The 6,892-nt window shown below is 33.2% G+C and overlaps 1 long non-coding RNA gene across 1 annotated transcript in view; it reads left to right on the forward strand.

Moving 5' to 3' along the window:
- Positions 1–5,754, forward strand: part of LOC111087676 — a 28,069-nt gene extending 22,315 nt beyond the window's left edge. The window contains exons 3-4 of the long non-coding RNA XR_002612341.1: positions 3,510–3,514; positions 5,744–5,754. This is a non-coding gene — a long non-coding RNA (uncharacterized LOC111087676). The remainder of the gene's footprint in view (positions 1–3,509; positions 3,515–5,743) is intronic.
- Positions 5,755–6,892: the final 1,138 nt, after the last annotated feature.

Consider the following 6,892-nt stretch of genomic DNA (forward strand, 5'->3'; position numbering starts at 1 on the left):
ATGAAGCGCTCAGAGTATCAACAAACACTGGGTCTGTAGAGAGGGATTAGTAAAAGTAATAAAGTAAAGTAAAGCAATTCTAACACCAGTTCTGTAATGTGGAATAAATTGGTGATCCTGAAATAGCCTCATTGGTTGGCAAGGCTATCCTAATAGAAAAACTTGTGGAAGGGTTAGGGCCAAGATAGCCCTGGCTATTCATTGAATATCAATATGGGTGCATCAAAGCACTTGGATGTGTGGATAGTTGGTTAACCCTCAGCTAGGCTTATACTTAAAATGAAGTGGATTCCTGGGTAGGATAGTCTGTCTGAGGTGAAGCCACTGCAGCTGCTACTTCAAGATATTTACTCTCTTTTGACCAATTCAAAGTTACCACTTCATTCTGCATCACCACATAAAATGTCTCAGTAAAGGCGAGAAGATCTTTTACAACCAGGTGGTGCTTAATAATTTCATTGAGACTAGGAGTTTATGATACACTACGAGACAAAATAGTTTTCTGGTAACCTCCTGTATCACCCAAGAGTTGTATTTCTCGCCTTTTTAAGCTATCAGGCACATACTCAGACCTACAACCCTGAGAGAGCTGAGTTGACCACTAAACCTTTCACTGCAAGCCACTCATTCCACTCCTCTAAGTCAGTGGCCAGGCATGACTTGGGGTCCATTAGTTTATCAAACTGTAGCAACATTGTTTACCACCTGTTATTGGCTCCACTGCACCTGTTGAGCTAACAACAGCCTTGTATATTATGTTGCTCTGCAAGGAACAGGCTCTTCACTTGGAAGATACCCAATGCTCCACAAACAAAGTAAATGTTTTGATTCTTCCTTCCAGAATAATGTTTGAAAAAGGGGGTATCATTTGCATGAGCTGCAGCATACAAACCACGAGAAAAAATGTAGGTAAGAAACTAGCTTCCTTGTTTGAAACCTGCTAATCTACGCTAATCTAATGTTAACGTTATAAGCTTTCACACTTCCTGTGGTGCTACAGGGGGGGGGGTCTTTCAATAACACAGGCCTGCGTTTATAAACTTCCTAAAAGTTGTTTTGGTTTTATTAACGGATTTTCGATAATTCAGCTACGCAGGTTTTAAAAATAATATTCACTTTTTTTTCTATCACGTAAGGATTTTTTACAAATCGGGATGAAAAACCTCTTACTTAGATCAAATTATTATTTCGTTTCCCACTGGTTTCCAAAAGAGAGAGAAAAAAAAGAATTGTAAATTTGTATTTTTAAATTTTTTACGTGATAAAATTGTTTCATCACTTCCCATTTTTACCATTGCTATTACTATTAGTAATCCATTAAAATATTGTGAAGTAATTAATTCAACAATATGAAATTGGGAAAACAAATACTACAATTAAACTTTCATGGGCCTAGCATGGCCAAGCGATTAGGGCTCTCGACTCGCAATCTGTGGGTCGCGGATTTGAATCCCTGTCCTACCAAACATGCTCGCCCTTTCAACCGTAGGGACGTTATAATTTGACGGTCAATCCCACTATTCGTTGGTAAAAGAGTAGCCCAAGAGTTGGCGGTGGGTGATGATAACTAGTGGCCTTCCCTCTAGTCTTTCACTGCTAGATTAGGGACGGGTATCGCATATAGCCCTTGCATAGCTTTGCGCAAACTTCCAACCAAACCATAAACGTTCATGATAACCCAAATAGTAATCATTTTTTGATTTTTTTAAGGAGTGGGAAAACTATAGGAAAAAACGTGCAGTTCATTATTGTGAATTTTTCTGTATGTTTTCTTTATTCATTACAAGATATATACACAGGTACAGTGAGTGTGTTTAGATAGAAAGTAATTGTTTCTGTACCGTAGCATGTTTGTCTTTTCAGATATTACTTGCTCTGTAATCATAGTAGAAGAAAATACTCTCTAATTTGTATAATTTATTGGATTATATGGTTCACATAACAGGTTTGTAACAAAAATTATACGATTCTATATCTTTGTTCAAAATTATTAGATGTCTTTAAACTCCATTTCTATGTTACATACAATTAAACTATTTTTCGAATCACTTAAAGACTAAACATATTAAGCATACTATGACAAGGAAGCAGAATAACAACTAAATAATTCCACAAAATTGAGTTTATTGCATTTTTCTTTTTTCTTTTACTAAAGTAAATAAGCTTCATGAAAACGCCTAATTTTATCACTATACGTTGTATATGGAATTCTTTGATTATTCGGTTCTGTGTCTGTTTTCAAGTAGAAGCTTTTGTAAAGTCAAACAAATCACTTTCGGTCTTTGAACGTATTTTATACATTCACTTCAATCATGCTCCTGCAAGTGTGAATATGGAAATTACAGACATCAGGAATGGAAAATTTTCACCTGTTTGCCCTAAATCACCAAGCTTGAAACCGTGTGCAAGTAATTTCTAGGCCGATAAACTGTGGTACTTCTTACGAATATTCGCAGATTCATGTACGATCGTTGGAAAATACAACTGAAGACATTGCAAAGGAACTACATAAACTAGGCGAGGATTTGGAAGTGGCAAAAGTAGTTGCAGAACACATCCCTTTGTCAACGTTACATTTGGCTTTCTTCGACTTTGATAAAGCATTGTACGTGGACTGGACCATGCAGGTACAATTCCATTACTTATTCACTTTATCCCTGTTTGCATAATTTCGGATTATAGACAGTAAGATCAGTTATATGTATTACTAAATTTTAGTTAAGCATAAGATGTGTCAACCAAAAACTTCCTTTGTCAGTTAATTTAGGATTATTGGATACTTTCCTTAAAATTAACTAACTAAAAAGTGTGATATTTAAATCAAATAGATTTGTGTTTATCTTAGGTTATTAAAAACTGTTCATATTCAAAAAGAATTCATGTTGTAATATATATATATATATATATATGCGTGTACTCGTTTCAACAATAAGTCTTGATGCCTTTATCTATTGGATGTACATGTTTCACTTTCATTAATAAACAACGGCGGTTTGTATTTATTATGATGTAGATTTCTAACTGATAAGCTGTAACGATTTTGTGCTTAATACACGTCAGTTGGTTTTAAAGCAAATCCACATTGGGCTATCTGCTATGTCAACCGAGGGAGTTCGAGCCCTGGATTTTAGTGTTGTGAGTCCGTACACTTACCTCTATCTCACTAGAGGACTACACGTCAGTTAACATCTATTGGTTTGGACGAACAAGCATCTTTCATCAACATATTGTAGCTATTCTTGCGTAGTCGTAGGTCCTGTATCTTCGTTGGTAAATGGAAATACCAAATACATGATGAAAAGATATGTTATTTGCTTTGTTGAATACTTACAATGGCTGTTGCAGTAGACATAAGATATGTTACGTTAATATTTATATGCTCACTACTGATCAGAAAATTATTGCTATTATAGTACTTATTGTTTTTTAACATACATAAAGATCTATTGAAACTATACTAATTAATTGGAAAGGTCATTAGTTCACGAACTTTGATAATTAATGGTAAGAAAAAGTAAAGCATGTAGCTAATAAATTTGAAAAGCTTGTTAGTAAGTTGCTAAGCGCAAAACCCCACAGTGGGCTATTTGTTCTGTGTTCACCATGGCGATCGAAACTCGTTCTTCGTAACGCTATAAGCCTTTAGGCTTAGAAGTTGAAACGTTTTTAGGTTGTCTGCGCTGTGCCCACCACAGGGATCGAGCCCCGAATCATAACGTCACAAACCCTCAGGCTTAATTCTTACATACATACTTAATTTTGGTAACATCGTTCAGTATATTCCCTACATAGTGTAGATTGAAGTTATTACTGTGCTGCCCTCACGTGTTTCGTGTATGATATTATATATCCAAAGCTATGTATATTGATTTCAACACATAAACTCAGAATTATTTACCGTGTTAATTACTTACATAACGTAATGCATAAAATAACTTCGGTGTCCATTGACTCAGCAACTCATTTTTAAGACGTTAAAGTAAATAAAGAGTGATCCAAATGTTAACTCCTCCAGAGAAGTTTAGTATTTTTTTATTATTATTTTTGTCTGCCTCAGATTAATATACAAGTATTCGTGAACATTATATAAGAATGGTATACTGAATAACAAAAGATCAATGAATTTTGATTTGTAAACCAAATGCTGTCCTCACGGAAGAGACCTAAGTTTTGAGCCAACTAAATTTGGACCTTCATATACAATTTAAATGTGTTTTTTTTCATGCTTAGGTTGGTAAAATTACTACTAATTTAACGCTATGAATTCAAAAACGAAAGACTGAAATATATTCATAACTCAAACATATATCTAAAATCAGGACTTCAAGACTGGGTTTTCTTAACTTGCAGGTTGAAGAAGATCTCACACGTCTGTATGAAGTGTTTTCGTTCTTTAACAGCAGCCATGTGGTGGCTGCAGTTCATCAACAAACAGCAAAGTATGCAAAGATGCTGCAACTTTATAAACAAAGACATTCGGTATCTCCTCTTGGGGCTCCTCCGCCTAATGGAAATCCAGGAATCAACACAGGTGTTTTGCTGTTGCATTTGTCAAGAATGAGAAGCCAGGGTGTTTACAAGTAAGACTTGTGTAAAATTAAGATATTTATAAATATATATAACGAACAACTAGATGTTTTTGCTGTTTCCGTGCTGTGTCCAAACTCCTTCAAACTTCATCCAAACTGCTCACAGAGCATTTCTGATCCTCTGTCAAAAGCCAACTACATCCCATTTCTAGACGGCATATAGGAACTAGTGTTGAACTCCAGTTTCAAGGGAACAAGCGGATAAGAATGGCGACACATTCTACCTGGACTGAATCACAGTCCATCACATTCTGACCCCCCTTCATTTTTTTTTATTTCACTGTCTCTTACTTTATCCCTAATATATTCTTCATCTACCAATTGCATAAGCATTATCTTTTGAACTAAACTTTTGTTTTCATGTTATGCCAAGTATTAACATAATTATATAAGTCGTGGTTATTTTCAGTTTCAGCTATAGCTTTAGATTCATAGATATTAAAATATACACGTTCAAATATAATATGCTAATTATAACTTTTAATACCATAGTTCTAGTTTTTTCTTGTTTGAAAATCTCTTTGAATAAACTACATTCTTATTCAATTAACACCTTTGCAAAAGTTTCGTAAATATATGCGTTCAAAACCCTGACTTTTTGGATATGTTTGTTATATTTAGTCGTTTGTTTTTGTTGTTGTTATTTTTCGTACATGATTTATTTCTCCAAACCTTTTTCTAAAAAATAAATAAATAATTTTATTTACATAATTTACATATTTCTTACATAAATATATAGAGTATGACAGATCAACTTACAAACCAAGAAATTATTATTTTTTACTACTATTTCAGAAACATGATTCAAAGTTCAACACTTCGCAAACTTCAAGCGAAGTATCATTTACAGAAAGAAATGGATGATGCCGATTTTCTGTCGTTTCTTAGTTTTGAACACCCCAGATGTATTTACATTCTTCCTTGTCATTGGAACTTTCAACTTAAAACCGAAGACTATACTGAGGAAGCAGTGAATAAATATCAACAGTGCCATGGCCATAAGTATCTAGTGAACATCAGAAACCCCGAAGACTCTTCAGTGTTATATTAATAAAACATTACTTGAACGTTTGTTTTTCTTTGTTACTTGTCCATAAATTATATATATATATATATGAATGGAATTATATATTTCGTCACTTACAGAAAACTAGAAAAGCCAAGTTTATAGGCACTCTATACAAGTTTTTAGTATTTTATACAAATGACTGATGTCAATGAACTAGATAGAGACAGACTTAAACAAATCATTGATAAAAATGTTCGATATTAGATAATTTTAAAAACGCTTTTTTAAACGTTTCAACAGCCGTAACGTGAACAATAGAGTTTCACGTAAACGTACGTATCTCAGAACTTGTTTATAGAGAAGAGTTTTGTCTATGCAATAAATGAGATAATAGACTCTGCGCATTCATTTATAGCACGATATATTATTTCTTATTTGTTTTATAACGTGAAGCCTGTTTATTATATTCATTCCATACTAGATGGCGCTCCTACAATGTTATAAAGAGGATGCAAACACAAGGAGTTTCTGAAAAGTTTTTTTTATTTTAGGCATAAAAGTTATGCCATCCAGAGACTTAACTTAACATTTAAAGGGCTAATTACTTACTCACAGTACCATTCTAATATATAAGAGCAATTATTTTTAGAAAGTTGAAACTTGATACTCCAAAAGACTTTTAAGGAAAACTTTTAAACTGAAATGTTAAGACATTTCCAGGTAAATATATATATATATATATATATTATGTTAAGACATTTCAAGTTAAATATATATATATATTATATTAAGACATTTCGAAGAAACAGGTCTCTTTTTTATGGTGTACTTTTAGATTAATGATAAATTTCCCTGAGTTTTCTAAAATCTGTATATGTGTTGTTATTCTAAAATATAAGTACACATGAAGAAAAAACATGAAAATAAGTAAAATTGACTATCCAACAAAACTATGCATTAAAAATGAAAGTAAAACTTGTACTCGACGGTAATTCACCATTAATCAAAACCCAAAAGACCCAAACAAAATTCGATGACTAAACTGTATACTATGGTTATCAGTCATTATATTTCAAAGTAGAACTGCCGCTCCTGTGCTAGTATTCACACCTCATTGAAAAGGTTTTAGAAAAAAAGTGAACACCTTCTAAAAGATGGTATTTATGGGAACTACTGCACTGGAAAAGTTTTCGGATTATGCTGATATAAACGATAATGTTTTTATATGTTAAAAGTGGTACTATATTTAGTATTGTTAGTACTATATTTACAAATTACATCAATAAAGATCGGG

The sequence above is a fragment of the Limulus polyphemus genome, unplaced genomic scaffold (genome assembly GCF_000517525.1).
Source record: "Limulus polyphemus unplaced genomic scaffold, Limulus_polyphemus-2.1.2 Scaffold74, whole genome shotgun sequence".
Classification (NCBI taxonomy): Eukaryota; Metazoa; Arthropoda; class Merostomata; order Xiphosura; family Limulidae; genus Limulus; species Limulus polyphemus.